The sequence below is a fragment of the Anolis carolinensis genome, chromosome 6, assembly GCF_035594765.1.
Source record: "Anolis carolinensis isolate JA03-04 chromosome 6, rAnoCar3.1.pri, whole genome shotgun sequence".
NCBI lineage: Eukaryota > Metazoa > Chordata > Lepidosauria > Squamata > Dactyloidae > Anolis > Anolis carolinensis.
In genome coordinates, this window is record NC_085846.1 from 90,103,419 (window position 1) to 90,120,501 (window position 17,083).

The 17,083-nt window shown below is 37.6% G+C and overlaps 1 long non-coding RNA gene across 2 annotated transcripts in view; it reads left to right on the forward strand.

Moving 5' to 3' along the window:
• LOC134300025 (uncharacterized) overlaps window positions 1–7,113 on the forward strand; it is a 63,827-nt gene extending 56,714 nt beyond the window's left edge. For both annotated transcript variants that reach the window (XR_010007286.1, XR_010007285.1), the window contains exon 6: window positions 1,458–7,113. This is a non-coding gene — a long non-coding RNA (uncharacterized LOC134300025). The remainder of the gene's footprint in view (window positions 1–1,457) is intronic.
• Window positions 7,114–17,083: the final 9,970 nt, after the last annotated feature.

The following is a 17,083-nucleotide window of genomic DNA, read 5'->3' on the forward strand; positions in this document are numbered from 1 at the left end:
TGCAAATGGCTTCTGGTTTGAGAGAATTGGTTGTCTGCAAGGATATTGCCCAGGGAATGGCCGGTTGTTTTGATGTTTTACCATCCTTGTGGGAGGCTTCTCTCATGTCCCGCATGGTGAGCTGGAGCTGACAGTGGGAGCTCACCTGCTCTCTCCGGATTCAAACTGCTGACCTGTCGATCAGCAGTCCTGCCAGCACAAAGGTTTTAACCCGTTGTGCCACTGGGGGATCCAGAAACATAGTAAAGAATAAGAAAGAAAATAACATATATATAACTTCTAAATTTCCTAATAATAAGTATACATAATTAAGTAATCTAACTTCTTCAAATGTAATTAGCATTTAGGTGCTTCTATGCTTAAACCAATCAACTAATCCATTAATTATCAAAAACTACATTCAACATGTTGTGCCCCACAAAGACCCTAACTGTTTACCCCTAGTTATGCCCTTTTTAGTTAGAGGGATTAATATTTTATGTACAGTTTCTTGAGGATCAGTCTAAACAGCATCTTGACATTTACTCAATTCAGCTAACATTCAACAGTTGGTGTAGTTCTGCTTTTCCATTTTTCTGCGCATGGTAGTCTTGTTACTGTGGTCATGTATCATAGCAATTTACTATATTTCTTCTCCATTTGGTCCTCTATTGTTCCCAACAAATGCAATTCAGAATTCATTAGTTTAATGAATTCATTAAACTTTCATGTTTATTAACATCATGCTATGTTTTTTACTCCCAAATTCTAGTTTAGTCTATTCGAAATCAAATACATTTTTGTCCATTTTAAATATTTAAAATATATGTCTGTAAGAATACCATTGCCAACAGTTTTTCATTTGACTCTGTTTGTTGTTCTAAATTTTTTTAGTAAAACAGCTATCTTTCTTTTGCTTTTGTTTCTTGCCTATAAAAATGCTTCCTGTGATGAAATCCCATAATGACATCTGAGGGCATAATTTTGGTTTCTATTTGTTCCATGTTCTTAAAAAATCATGCCTAAGAAAGTGGCTGTGAAGCTCAAAATTCACTGTGACTTTATGGTACCATTAATGTCCATACCATAAAAACTTCAGGTCATGCCCTTCTGAGTCCAACAATCCAGTCGAAAAAGTTGTTCCTTATAAGACCTGGTTACCATCAGCTTGGGTAAAAGTGGCTTTATGGTAGCGACTCGTGACCCTTCTAATATTTTGGACTGCAACTCCCATCAGACTTAGAAAGAATATCCAATGGTGAGGGATGATAGAAATATCAATCAAAATATCTAAATGTTCATGAATTGCCCACTTTCAGAGTTATATCCAATACTTGCCATACCACCAGGAGAAGATTATAAATGACTCCTTTGCATTGGTTAATGTAAATTATAACATGTTTGAAAAGCTATTCTGTCATCTATGGGTTCACTCTTCCATACTTTATCATCTTTCTTTTTCTTCTTGTTTGGCATAGCAATGAGCAATGAGCACACCCCTTCCTCTCTCAAGGAAGAAGGGCAGCAGGCAAGAAAGAGTCATCCCTGAGAGAAGCTGCTGAAAAGCTGTACAGTGTTTTCTGGATCATTTCACTTAAATAAAACTTTAAGCTGGTTATTTAGTTCCTTAAGTGAGTCTCAAGGAGAGATTATTCTGGCAGGTGGTCCACTTTGCCAGCATGCCTGATTGGTACAGTAAACCCACTCACTTTTATTCCTGGATGATTTTTCCTTTTCATCCCATCAATGGTATTGCCGTTTAATAGAAAATGTCTACTTCTGTATATACAGACCAGAGCTCTGCTAGCTAGAAATCTCTGGCAAAAGTTGTTCATCGTGCTTGAGGCTACATGCACAAGTGGATCCTGGATTTCCATTGTGAAAACTGGAGCCATTCTGAGATCATAGAGACTATGAGATTCAACAAGTTTACTTTCTACTATGTATCAGAGACTTTATCTCTTAGAATGAAACCGAAAAATGTAGTTCCCATTTCTCTTTGAACGAATGCATTTTTTCATACTAGCATTTGAAAGTTTGCACTTCTGTTTGAAAGTGTGTGCACAGGTCCATTTGATTTTTCATGAATTTCTTTTGATTTGGTTATTATGAGATTATCTGAAACAATAATTAGATCTATTCAACTATCTTCTGGGATAGTGTGTTCAGTCCGGGGCACCACAGTTCAAGAAAAATATTGACAAGTTGTATTGTATACAGAAAACTGTGACCAAGCTGATAAAAGGTCTGGAAACCAGGTCTATGAAAAACAGCTTAGGCTAAATTTACTATACAATGTAGTTTGAACTGCATTATATGGTCAATGTAGACTTATATGCAGTTCAATGCAGTTCAACTGAATTATATGGCTCTACATATAATGGCAGTGTAGATCCAGCCTTAGGGAGCTGGATATGTTTAGTTTGGATGAGAGCAGAAAGTTGTGATATGATAGCTATATTTAAATATTTGAAGGGATGTCACATAGAAGGTAGTTCAAGCTTCTCCAAAGACTAGAAAATGAACCACAAGATTCAATTATGAAAGATTCCACTTGTATATTATGAGGAATTTCTTTACTTATTTTTGTAATTTTTGCAATTTCATCTAATAATATATATATATGCAGTTGGTCCAGTGTTGGGCATTTTCAAGACTATTTTAACTGGTATATATAATTTTATTTATGCTGTTCCATACCATGAAATGTATTATGAAATGTATGGGTGTTCTTGTGTGCATCTATTGTTTTTTTTTTGTATCAGAACTGCATATTTTCAAGAATAACAGAGTTTCAATTCACATCTAGGGCTAAAAATGTGGAATTAGGTAAATTTGAGTAAGATGACGCTAGAACAAATTTCACCTCTTTGCCCAGTCAGGATACAATTCTGCTTTCAAACCACCTTAGAATCATTTCCTATCAGTACATTCCAAGTAACAATTTCTGGAAGCCAGTCTGGCTTTGAGATGAGAAAGAAGTGCATTTCACCCTTCTCAAAAGATAAGGCAGAAGTGTGAAGAACAGCCTCTCCTTCAATTACTGGAACTGACTATTTTTAGTCCTTCCTTTACTTTCATTGTTCCTGGATTTTACCTATCATACAGTCCAAGGGGCCAGTGAGATAGCATTTAGTGTTGCAAGATGAGTAAAACAAAGCAAAGATATAGAGAAGGGTGAATAAGCGAAAGTATCAAAGGAAAATACCAGCCACTAAGAAGCAAACTGTCCTACATTATTTCTAGAGACAATTGTTGCAGTAATAACTATTTCACCCATGAGTGTGAGAGAGAAAGCAGTCTCTTTTCACCCACAATCAGCTCTTTACTCTTCTCTGCTAAGCATTCAGAGGAAAAAACCCAGAGGCCAGTGTTCTTATTGTAAGAAGAGTTTTCATATTTTTCTAACTGAAGCAGGAGTCGCAACTTTAGAATCTTGCATTTTGATCAAAGTGGTGTCTGACGGAAAAAGTCAAAGTACTACTGTTCAAACAACTGCTCTTGGACCCATCTGTGCCATTACGGAGTGATATGATAGCAACTTGATGGCACCGCATAGCTGCAGAAAATATATTAAGGGATTACAAAGTTGAAGGAGCACAGGGAGGCAGAAGCAAATTGTCTGGCAAGAAGAGTGTCAGCTTCAGCTTAGTACGTGGCAATAGCGGGCCTCCTTCTATTTGTTATCTGCTGCTTACACCTGTCACTTGGCCAGCGTGGTGTACCAACCAGTACAAAGTCGTCATTACCTACCACACAGTGAGGGCTGCTTGTAAATATATCTTTTGAAATGGCAAATGTACAGCAGGCCCCGTCTATTATTAAAAGTGTAATGTTGTGGCGATAAGCAAGGGCATTGGGAAGGATGTCTGAGGAAAATCCTTTGCTGTGGAGGCAGAATGACTTTCTTTGGGAGCTTCAAGAGGTCCTAGGAAAGGAACCCTTTAATCCATACATGTGTTGGATACAATGCCAGAGACATTCCCCACCCAACATATGCTTGTGTATAAATATGTGTGTGTGTGCACATACACATATAATAATGAAAACAGAAAAATTGACGCAAAAGCCTGCTGACATGGAAGGAACAGGAATGCAGAGGCAAAGAACATATTCTGAATTTGCTTTCCTTCAGTTGTAACATTCTGCACCCTCCAAGACATATCACAAGTTGAAAAGTGAGGTAACAAAATGGTACTTTGATTCACATCAGTCCTTGTCCATAATTTTGCATGCTTCCATAGATTATTTGATTGCAACATTTTGCCACAGAATATTTAGTTTGTATTTCTTCGGCCTTTTCTCTTCCTCAGTTTCCTATAGTGGTGGGGAAAAAAAATCCAACACATGTTAGGAAACAAATGTGAAGTTTGTTTCTAAAAAGGTGCCAAATCTAAAAAAAAAGAAAAAGAAAAGAAAAATGAGTTACAGCACATTTTTCGCCAGGAATAGAATAATATGTAAGCATCAAAACTATCAGAATGCATCAAATCACTTTGGTACAGTGCTTGGGACATTGCATTTTAATACAAAAGAATCCATATACTCAGCACATTTTTTATTTTTTAAAAAAACTGTTCAGATGGATTTAGTACCTTTTGGAAACAAATGGGATAGGGACCGCTGTTGCCCTACAAAGCCTGTAGAGTTAAGAGGGCTGTAAAGAATACCATACTAACAAAAAGTGAGATATTCAGAAAAGCAGCAACCATTTGATTACACATTGTTAGTTTAAAATAATAATGATGATAATAATAATAATAACAAGAAAATACCTACACAAACAGGTAGTTGATTCATCCTTCCCAGAATATAATGGTTTTTCCATCCAGAATTTTTTCCAATGCAGTGCAGCTACTCTGGGAAGCAAAGGCCACCAGTTTCAGATAATGTTACTACTGTATATCATTTTAACCACTATTAAAGAGATTTTGGAAGATACCAGATTTATCAACATTCGTTAAAAACTTGACTCCCATTCAATAAAATTAGTTTTGAGGTGTATTCCCCAATTTGTTTAATTTCTAGCCCATGTGAAGAATTTTGTAAGATTAAAAGAGATCCCGAAAACCACCTACAAAAGCATCTCCAAAAACCACTAAGAAATTGTTTGAATTGTGTGTTTGTGACAGAGAGGTTCATACACTACCTGTGATATCCATAAAGTACTGGTATCATAAACATATACAGCTTGCCACTTAATTGTATTGCCTCTCACATGGACAATCGAATCTAGCATCTGCTTGGTGTTATTTAAAGGTACTGTACATGTTATGAAATTGATAGAGCATGCTACTGAGACAGTGTAAGTGGTTTATGGCTGTATCACAGGGATAATTCATTCCATGACACCATAACAGTTAATTTGAATTTACAGCTGATTGTTATTTACCACAAATGAAATGGAAGGGTTTACAAATAAAATCAAGTTGTAAAACCTTCAGCACAATATAGAATTATAAACACCATGCATTTCAAATTCCCCTTTGTTTAATACCAACAGCCAATAAACAGCTATTGTCAACAATAAATGCAGTATTGCAATCTAAGTAAATGTCATTTCCATGGAAATGTAAGAGCTTATGCATTAAGGTTCATCTTACCTTCCAGTGGAACAAGTCATTTGCAAACATATGTTGGGTTTAATTCATGGAATTCACATCACTGTGATAGCAGGCATTGTAAAGAAAAAACAAACAAATATGTCTTTGGGGCGGGGTGAAGTTGATGTTTGCCTCCTTTGAATTTTGGATCTATTTTGCAATATATTTGTCTGTCCATCAGTTGTCAAAAAGGAAAAGGTCAAACATCCTTTTATGTATTGGTAAGAGAATGAGAAGCTACTCCAACCTTGGCAGTTATATTTCAGTTAAGAAAATTTTAACCAGGAGATCATATAAATACTTTTAATCTGTTATTCTTTAAAAGTGTATATAAGTATTTTTTCAGGCAGTACTAGGCCTCTTCAGATATAAACATAAGTGCAAATTGTATACATCTCATATTCAACAAATACATGGGCTTTTTGCTTTGCTTTATGCATATGAAATACCAGAAAGCTGATTCTTCCATGAGACAGATGATTTTGGAGCTTCACAAAAAGACATTCAGGTGTTTAGACTGAGAGGCATTTAGAACGTAATCCTGTGACCAATAGGATATCTACCCAAATACTGCAAGAAGAGACTGCTCAGGGTCCAAGCTGGAGCTCTAACATCGAAGGTGTTGCTAATACTGTTCTTATTATTGTCTTTATTTGTACCCTGACCCCCCGCCACACAAAAAAACTTGAGACTTAAGACATCTCTAAGCTTCCAATTTCCAACCTTTGCGTCCTCTCTCTTTCCCCTTACAGAAGAATCAACATTGCTAAACCCTCTACCATTGGAAGTCTGATGTCAGAAAGGGGAAAAAAGATGAGATGGAGAGAGAGGTGTAGTGGCTCCAAACAGTTTTATAGACTAAGGGTAAATTTACAAACTCTGAAATAAATAGTTTAAAAAAAGGGGGGGGTGGATGGAGCTCCTCTTTCTCGTCCCTTTTGGTAGGACAGTCAAGGTGGGCTTTCAGATGATCCACCATCTCAGTAGTCTATCTTGAAGATTCAATTATACAAGTGTGTCAAACCAAGAATGGGTGGTTCATGATAAACAAGCAAGCACACATTTTACATAACTGCGCCAGTACCAGACTTATTCACATTTTAAAAACCCCTTTACCTAAAAAAGCATCTTATTCATTTCAAAGATTCACCCTTTGCTTTTTCTGAGTTCAAAATTGATTATTGTCTGGACCTCAGAAATCTTGATGCTGCTAAACAGATCAACAACAACAACAACTACAAACTTTTCTGAAAAGACGGTATAATGTTCCTTTCATAAAAAGGAAGAAGTTCACAATGCATGACTGTCGTCTACCTATTTCTTTAACGTATTTTATCACTGAAAAGCTGTACAAATTCCATGTGGCAGAACTGCTGTTTCTATGGTTACCTTGATTGTTTTTAATGGTGAAGAAAAGAAAGATATAAAACATGACTAGATTGACAGCTGCCCTAGAGTTGTGCTTATATAGAACTTATCAAAATGCATTTTGTGTATTACTACAATGGATTAAACTAAAAACTTAAGAATCCTTAAGACTCTTTTTTGAAAGATACACAGATCATTGTCATCAAGGAATCTGTCTCAGTACTAACAACACAGATATATACAGAAAGAACAAGAATTATTATCACTTCTGCTACATTGGAATATTGCTGTCAAGTACTTGGATATTTTACAGAGCTGTGAAATGTCCGTCATATTTTTAAAATTATCAGTATGTAAGGCTGACTATACTTTAAAAGATTCTCGTTTGTAGGATTGGACTTTTATGAATGCACCTACACACAAGCATTTTTCATTCACTTCTGATATCCATTTCTCATTGACCATTTCTCACATTATTCTCTGGCTCTGCTTTGAGCAAAGAAATCTAATCATTCCTATACAAACTCTGCATCCGTGGGATCAGTAACCACTGTTTTATTTGATGAAATATGTCTTCTTCAAACATTTTCTAAGTCCTCCAGTATAACGCAATGACATTCTTGGGCCAAACATCCTTCTTTTAAATAAAGTTTGCCATTATTCATGGTTTCATGTATCCACATGTCTGGGAATGCATCTCCCATGGACCGTACTCCTCAGGTGATCAGTTCATGGCCTGTAGACCACGTGAGAACCATCTCCTTATGGCTCTTCCCAAAAATGAAACTTGGCAGAAAAACATAGTTCTGAACTTCAGAAGCTTTCTAGTAAAAAATATCAAAGTAAATAAAAATATTTGCTTGTAGGGATTTTTTTACAGCTTGTTATAAAAAAAATCATAGAACTGTGGAAAGCCCATTACAATAAACTTCCCCTCCCCCCACGCAGCTGGGAGAGGGAGGGGGAAAAGCTAGTTGGGGGCGGGTTTCTAGGGAGCTATCCGCCCCCATTGTCAATCACCTTTCAGTTGTCGAACCACCCACCTGCCACTAACAGTGAGTATAGCATATGTGTGGTCGCTTAGTAGGGCCGGGTAAGAATTTTTTCCCTCCTATGTTCGTGGGGGGGGGGGGGGGGGTTCTTCACCTACCTTATATTGCTTATAGTGGCAAATTGGGAGGTGGTCATTTAAATAGGGTTGAATAGGGAATACATAGGGGAATTGCATATTTTTGGTGTTCACCACAAGGCACCTCCGTTTTGGTGTAGGCCAGAGGCATGAACCCTCACCTAGGGTTCATACAGCCCCAGTGAGGGTAAACAATTATGGCCTAGGAATGGGAGACTACCATGTTCCCCCGAAAATAAGACAGTGTCTTATATTAATTTTTGCTCCCAAAGATGCACTAGGTCTTATTTTCAGGGGATGTCTTATTTTTTCATGAAGAATTCACATTTATTGTTGAACAAAAATGAACATTTATTATGTACTGTTCAGTAGTTATCATCACAAACCAGCATAACCAGACAAAGAATTTCTTGTTCTACCATTATTCCCATGTACAACAATCTATGATATGTACATTTACTAATCCTGCATGCTCTGGTGTTTTGCTTGACAGGCATCTTTACAAACAAAAACTTTGCTAGGTCTTACTTTCGGGGGAGGCCTTATATTTAACAATTCAGCAAAACCTCTACTAGGTTTTATTTTCAGAGGCAGAACTCTCTACCACATTCCCCTTTAGGTCATCCAGGTTTAGTTATGTTGGGGACCTGGAGTTTTGCCATAAATTCAGTTAAATGGATGGTTGGGAAAGGCTTTATGCCTCACCAAAATCATAGATGACAATTGAGAATTAGATTCAAGTCATCAAATTAAAAGTTAATTAGGTAACATTTAATAAAGTTGCCCAGTTTTAAATCCAATGTTATTATGTCTGCTCATTATTTCGGGGGTTGGAGGGCAATCAAAATATTGCTTGTTTAAATGTCTCATTTTATAGTTTGCCTCTGAAAGATTGGTGGTGCAATTCACTATGGAGTTTTGGTAGCATGGGTGCAACACTGAGTGAGGATCAATATAAGTCATTGGTCATACTAACATTTCTCATTTCTAATATAGACCTAACTCACAGAATCATCTGTGTCACTGATTATGTATTTTTGACCGTTACATTAAATGATGTGAAAGAAAGAAAAAGAAAATGCTACACTTCTGAAAATTGTCTTTCTTTTTACATCCCAGTTTCAACATACAGAGTTGCTTTATTATGTCACCCACAATAGAATAATCTATCTGTTATGGATAGAAAGAATATCTGAAAAATATTTGAAAAATACATTTTTGGCTGTTGAAAAAACCTGAAAAGAAAAATCCTGGACTAACAAGAATCTTCACAGCCTATAACGTATTCTTTGCAAAATTTGCATGTAGCTGTTTTGTACAGAAAGCAGCATTTTCTGTTCAGGAAAATAATAGATCCCACTTGAAATGCTGTGTCCAGTTCTAGGCACCACAATTCAAGAAATACATTGACAAGCTGGAAAGTGTCCAGAGGAAGGAGACCAAAATGGTAAAAGGCCGGAAAACCATGCCCTCTTAGGAGTGGCTTAGAAAAGCTGGATATGGTTAGCCTAGAAAAGAGAAGGTTAAGTGATTATACAACAGTCATTTTTCAATACTTGAAGAGATGTCTTATAAAAATTAAGTACTTTGCTCCAAAGACTCAAAGAACATTTATACATGGCAATAATTGCTCACCTCCACCCCACTGCCATAGTGGGATGGAGTCCAGACCGCCAATGGGGTTGAATCCAGTTTGGCACCGCTATATGGACACCCTAAGTGTGTTGTGCTATTGTGTCATAACAGCAAGCACAGAATTCCAAAGAGCTCCTGGCCATGCGTCACAACTCAGAGGAAAGGAAAAAGAGGAGCACAAAACACTCACATAAGAATTTTGCACAGAATAACTCCCAAATTGCAAATAGCCTTCAAAAACTGTATGGCTTTTGATGACTTACTCACAGCAGAAAAAAGTACTAAAAATTCAACAAAAAGACAGCATTAGCCTGGCTTTGAGCCACAAGGCCATTAAATGCTAATCAAGGTGATTAATTACAACATTCACACTTGCCTCCAACAGACAAGAGTTCTTTCTCCCAACCTGGACCTTCCACAGATATATAAACCTCCCTTACTTAGTTTCCAATATACCTCACAACCTCTAAGGATGCCTGCCATAGATGTGGGCAAAAGGTCAGGAGAGAATGCTTCTGGAACATGGCCATACAGCCTGGAAAACTCACAGCAACCCACTAAAAATACTTTAAGAAGAAACTTAGGTCCCTTAGGCTTCTTTATAGGCAAAATGGAAAATGAGAAGTTAAATGAGATATTGGTAGGTAATAAAATAACTCACATGGAAAAGATGGGGAAAACACAAAATAGTTTGTCAGGGATTTTAGGTCTCTGCTACACTGTAATATAATCCAGATTATCAAATCAGATAATCCACATTGCTTCCAAACCACCAAAATAAAGTCGACACACTTACTTATTTAGGTGATCCCTCATTGTCCAAATATGATGGCCTTCCAAGTGTAGTGTCTTGGCGGTGGGTACATAGGTGACTGTACCCACCTATTCATCACCTGCATATTCTTCTACAGTGAGGACATCGGTTTCCAGGTGGAAGGCAGTCCCAGTCAGGGTTGGTTTGACGTGTCTTCCTCTTTGCATATTTCTCTCTTTTGCACTCCATTTGTGCCTCTTCAAATTCTACAGCACTACTAGTCACAGCTGACCTCCAGTTAGAGTGCTCAAGGGCCAGGACTTCCCAGTTCTTGGTGTCTATGCCATAGGCGAAACACCCGGGTCCAAGGATACAACAAACTGTTGATTCCAGAGCAACCGCTCAAGGAAATGGATGGAGATTTCCATGCCAATTCCAGAGGATATTGAGACCAGAACTCTCCCTGCTCAAGGCCATTTCTGTTCACCCTCACCTCGGTTCTTTAAAATGTGGGTGAGAGTTCCCGTTTGTGGCCTACACCACAACGGGATGCCTTAGGTGCACACCGGGATGTAAACCTATTCCTGATTTCCACCACTCTACAAGCAAAATTAAGGTGGCTAATTAGTTCCTGGAATTCCCTGTGTGTTGTTTTGTTCTGGGGAAGGAACTGTTAGGTTCCAGATATTAGATCAGCACCCTTAGTTTAGGACAAACTTGAAAATTGTTGATCAGTATCTATCTCTGTCCAAAACATCAGCTGAGTGGATGGACAGCAATGCAACACTTTAGCCTGTCCCCAATTTTCCAATAAACAAAAAATCATCGCGGTAGTGAACCACTTCCTTCAATCCTATATATGATTTGAGGGCCCATTCCAAAAATGTACTGAAATTTTCAATGGCCGCGCATGAAACAGAGCAGCCCATAGGGAGGGCCCTATCCATGTAAGCAATTATCTGCTTTGAATTGGATTATATGAGTATACACTTCCGTATAATCCAGTTCAAAGCAGATAATCTGGATTTTTGTATGGTGGTGTAGAAGGGGCCTTGGGCCTTAGCAAGCTCTCTTATGTTTTCTCCATATTTTCCATATGAGTTATTTTATTACCTAACCATCTTCCATTTAAACTCTCATCTTCCATTTAGCCTATTATGAAGCCTAGTATTCTACATCTCATCTCTTTCAATAATGGAAGCCTCATGTGAACGTGGCAATTACCCATATTTATTCTGAACAGTGTACATCAATACAAAACCCATTGTCATTCATTTGTTTTAGGCTTCTTTGAAATATTTCATGGACTGAGGATAGCCTGTTGTTCTTCTGAACTCTTAACCAAATATACGAAGCAATATTCATTTCTTTCTCTTTTTAAAAAAAGAAGAGCAGGGAGAGGGTCTACTTTCTCATTACTGAGCTGGTGTTTGCTCATACGAGGAAAAGGTATGTGGCATTTGCGCGAAGTGACAAAGCTACGAGATATTAATATTAGGCTGTTCAGTGAGCTGTAGAGTTGGCCATAGACCATCAGCCAGCTAATTAATGAAAAAATGAGAGGAAAGTATTTCCTAAGAGTGTGAGGCAGAGGAGCAGGAGGGAGAAGGGGATTGTAATGTGCACTGTGTGTCAAAAATATTTCAATAGAAATATGTAACAGTGAGGGGGAAACAACCAAGGTTGTTTATAACACATCTCTAGTCAAATTAAAAGTGGATTGTTAAACTTCTGGAAAATAGTATTGATCTCATTTCTGAACACAATCTAGTATCTTAACTTTCATTTTAGTCCTTTTCCTGAAAATCCTCACCTGGAATAAAAGATGGTGAGACAGTTAAGTACAAATCTGATACATTCCTGTTGAATACAAATTCAATGGTTTTGCTCCAATGAATGTTTTTTGTTTTGGTTTTTTTTTTTTTGCTCCAATGAATGGCCATACTTCCCATCTCATTGATGCCACATTTAAGGAGAAAATTGTGAATGATTCTCCAAGTGACAGTGTGACACTGTGTCATAGCTACTACAAACACTTTCTTTGTTGATCTTTTTAATCACAGGTATACTGGAATCCTAGCAAGGATACAACTATGTCAAGTGAATTATGGTGGGGAAGTTTTATGCAATTTTCCCATTGAAAATGGACTACCATGCTGTGATAGATGACCTAAAGAATCAGTTAGCTGTATCTCCAGGCCCTAATTAAAAGTGAGAATGATTTTAGGATGCATCTATAGGGGCAACAAAATCTGGGGTTTGTATGAAACAATGCTGCTCTGAACCATCTTTAGATTCTGCCTTGGTGTTCACAATACTCTGCTCCTGATCCATGTCAGCTATGGGAACAGAGTCTCCTCACTGTCTAGATTCAGCTTTGCTGTTCAGTTAGCCTTACCTGTGCCATTGTTTGTTGCTCTCACTTGGCAGGCAAAAGCTCTCTGGAGCTCTAAGGAACTCTATCCTCAAACTAAGCCCTCTGTCATCTCAAAGCAATCTCAATGTGAATGTTTAAATTTTTATAATTGTGCATGTTTTTGGTCTATTGTTGTGTTTTATATTGCTATTGTTTTTATTCGGGCTTGGCCCCATGTAAGCCGCCCTGAGTCCCCTTTGGGGAGATAGAGGCGGGGTATAAAAATAAAGTTATTATTATTATTATTATTATTATTATTATTATTATTATTATTATTATTATTATTATTATGGCATGCCTATTTCATAAATCATAAAGCCACTCCTTTAAAACTACCATACCAGTGGAATGTTGAGGTGACCTGGTTTTGAGATGACTTTATCTTGAAGCCATCCTGACATGGAAATGCTGAGGCAACATTGGCTTGGTTTTTCTCATCTTGGTCCTTGTGATTTGGTGTCCATGCTCAATATGGCTAGCTTTCTAGCAGTACTACTCTTTCTGTTTTCAGATGTATCCAAGCTGCCTGGGAAAAATATAGTGAATTATTAAAATGTTTCTGCTGTGAAAATCGAACTGTCACAAAGGTTCATTTCATGAACTTTTGTCTCCAAGGTAAGACAAGCAATTTGATAAATCAGAACAAGATAATAAGTAGGCGAAATGCCTGGAGTGTTGCAGAGTGCTTACAGATTAAGAGCTGCTCCTGTTGAAAGGATGTTACACACATAATTTTATTTTTGCATCTCATAACCAATAGCCAATAGTTCACTAAAATATTGTTCTCAAGCACACATTAAAAATAATTATTCTCCTAACACATGTTTAAGGTATGTGTAAATATATGCCTCAGCAGAGGTTTTGAAAATCCTTGCTCTGAAATAAAATTAACCAAAAACAATACAGCCACTCTCCTTCTTTCCAAATCTTAGAATGGGTATCAGGGATAGGCAGTGGCAAATCGTGGCTCCCATGTCAGTGCAAAAGTATATCTCCTCTGAGTTTTACTCTTTAAAATTGCAAAGAGACTATGCAAGCTACTGAACCTATTTTCCCAAATACTTTCAACACCTTGGATAAATTCACTGAATTTTGGCCTGGAACCTACCTCACTGGTATGGAAGTGGGATGTGATATATGGCTTTGTCAAAGGGCAAGGCTTTAAACACAAGGTTTGTAGCAGGGCTTTATAAATCCTTTGGTCACTGTGTTATGGGTCTTTAGAGACTCCAGGTGCTACATGTTGCTCACAAGCTATTCTTGCCCCCACCTCCATTTAAATGCCTTCATAACGAAGTATCCAGTACTCCCTAATGCAATAAGTTCTCTTTTCATCTGCAGTGCAATGGGCAGCTTAAAAACTGGTTTGGAGTACCAGACAGTCTTCTGCCACATCCCAGAATAGCCACTGGAATAGCTTCTGGAACACCCATTAAAACTGTCTAGAATGCCCATCACAACCTTAACTGGCACATCACTGCTAGGTAACCATCCCTGCAGAGTTTCACACAAATGTTGAACAAGGTATATTCCACCAGTGATTAACAAGATCTCAGCCTAAATTTCTCTACACCTAAAAATGAAAAAAGTGTCTCCTTGACAGTATAATCTGATGGGCTGCTGTGTTTATACTGAGCTGTTCTTTATGTTGTGATATTGTCATCATTCTGTTGGTGCATGGGAATAGGACATGTTGGTATCTAACGTGGTATCTATGTTGAATATGGCCTCTGATACCAGGAAGATGGATTCTAAGATCATGCAAGCATAATGACCAAGCATTAATAGCTGCTCAATAGCATTAAAAGCATTATTTTGTGTGCAGTAATCCTGATAGGTAATTTTACATCTATCTTGCAGTTCAAGAATACAGAGATAGTTGTTAACGTACAGGGTAGTAAAAGAATTAGCAATGTGGCTGTATGGTTTTCATATTTATTCAGATGTGAGATGTTCAATATCCTTGGTTTGTTATTGTCTTATTTATAGGACAGAGATCCATCTTCTAGTTGCCTATCACAGAAAATGAGTGCAGCCATGGGTTAAAGCATTGGATAATCTTGAATAATTTTGGTTGAATCTATACTTTCTGTCTCCAGTTCTGGCACTTGCTGTTATAGGATGCTATACCCAATCCGTTAAAAGATTATGATTCTTCCACTGCTGTACACCACTTGCTCTACCAGTCAACTCAATCTCCTAATAGTGATAGAGACAGTGTAGGAGACCCAATTAAAGAAAAAAAGAAGTTGGGAGAAATACATAAAAGCAGTATTTAAAAAAAAAAAACAGGAGTGGGGAAATGTCATGAGAATTTTAATGAGGTTGACTATATTGCCAAGGAGCAGAGGTTTGGGCGGGGGGTCTGACAGGTAGAGCCAAACTGTTTAAAGTGAAGGAAAGAAATGGATGAACTATTTATGTTTGTGGTGGAGGAGACTAAAGTGCAGAGCGGAGAGAAAAAGAGAAGTTATTCACCAGTGACAGAGAAAGAGAGCTTCTTGGAAGAGGGTCTTGAGTTTGCAGAAAATATGGGGAAGTATAGAGGTTTAGTGGAGACATCCAGAGGGGAAAGCAAGCGCTTTGGTTCAAAATGATAAGTGCTCTACCAAAGCAAGTTTCTTAACTAGACAGTGGTGAAAAGCATGCCCAACTTGCTCTATCCTGGGAGACTACCCTTAAAGAGACTATGCATAAAAGAGAGAAGTTAAATTCCAGACTTGATAGATTAAAGAATGATTCAAGTGTTTTATCAAACATGGAAAGAGATAAAGCAACAGTGTAACTTTTGAAAATATTTGATTCTCTTTTACTAGTTTTATGAATCATAATGATAGTTGAGTTACTCCAGCAGCATCTTACAGGAACTCCTGGAGAGTCTGCTTGAATGACATCTGGAGGTCTCCCTTTGATGGATTCATGTTTTAATGAACTTTATTCTGTATTCAGATTAGAATCTTCAACTGTCACAAACTGCTTTCAGTCAATGATGTGGATTTAAGTATATGGTTTGTAAGATTTTGTAATAACATGTTTATTTGACAAATAAGAAAAGAGCACTGTGCAGTCTTGTAGACTTCAGATGCCGTTGAAGTGAAATTTTCCAAATTCCAGTTTGTTTGAAGTGCTTCCTTTAATCTCCTGGCTCCTAGAATCATAGAATCGTAGAGTTGGAAGAGACCTCGTGGGCCATCCAGTCCAACCCCCTGCCAAGAAGCAGGAAATCGCATTCAAAGCACCCCCAACAGATGGCCATCCAGCCTCTGCTTAAAAGCCTCCAAAGAAGGAGCCTCCACCACACTCCGGGGATATACCTGTATCCTTGCATGTCGATACAGGTATATCCCAGTTAATGAAATGGAAAAATGGTATTATAGGAATAAATACCATGGAAAGGATAGGGAGAGATCCTGCACCATAAAAAGGAGAACAGTTCGACATATTTCAACCATTTTTTGTTCGAAATATGAATGTGTGAAATGGGACAGCCTCCAGTTTACTTATTATTTCCATTTTGGCCACCAGACTTACACATATCTGTTTCTTTAATATACTGGGATTGGTATATTAAATTGATTAATCAGACTTCCCTGCTGTTCATTTTTCTCTGTTTCACTGTTCACACATGCAGAGTAAAATAACCTGGAATGGGGATATAATTCTTTACCACGTTCCACTTTCAAAACTAGCAAGTAATTTTAGCAGTTTTCCTCCCACTGTAAGAAAAGTCTTTTAAAATCAAGATGTTTTTAAAGACTTTTCCAGTTTGAGACTCATCCTGGGGGGAAAATCCCATATGGTTGTTTTGCATTTTCTGCACATGAAACAATATTTTCTGTATGAAAAATAATATTTCATTGTAGAAATATTTATTACTGCTCAAATAAATTGCTGCTTTTGTGTGTACAGAAAGTTGGAAATTTATTCAGTGTGGAATTTTCACATTATTGATTTGCATAGAAAATAGCATTTTCTATTCGGAAAACCAGAAGAAGAGTGAGGTTTTAGAGCCTAGAGGTATGAGACTTGGACTTTGACTCAGGAAGAAGGTTTAAAAAGAACCCTGAGCTAGAAGGTCACAGGGATCAACAGTAGTTCCCAAGAGGACAGTAATTGTGGGAAAAAAACAGAAGGTAAATAAAGGTGTGTGGCGGGGGTGGGGGTGGGGTGGGGAGTCAGTAGCAGTCCTGCAAGAAAGC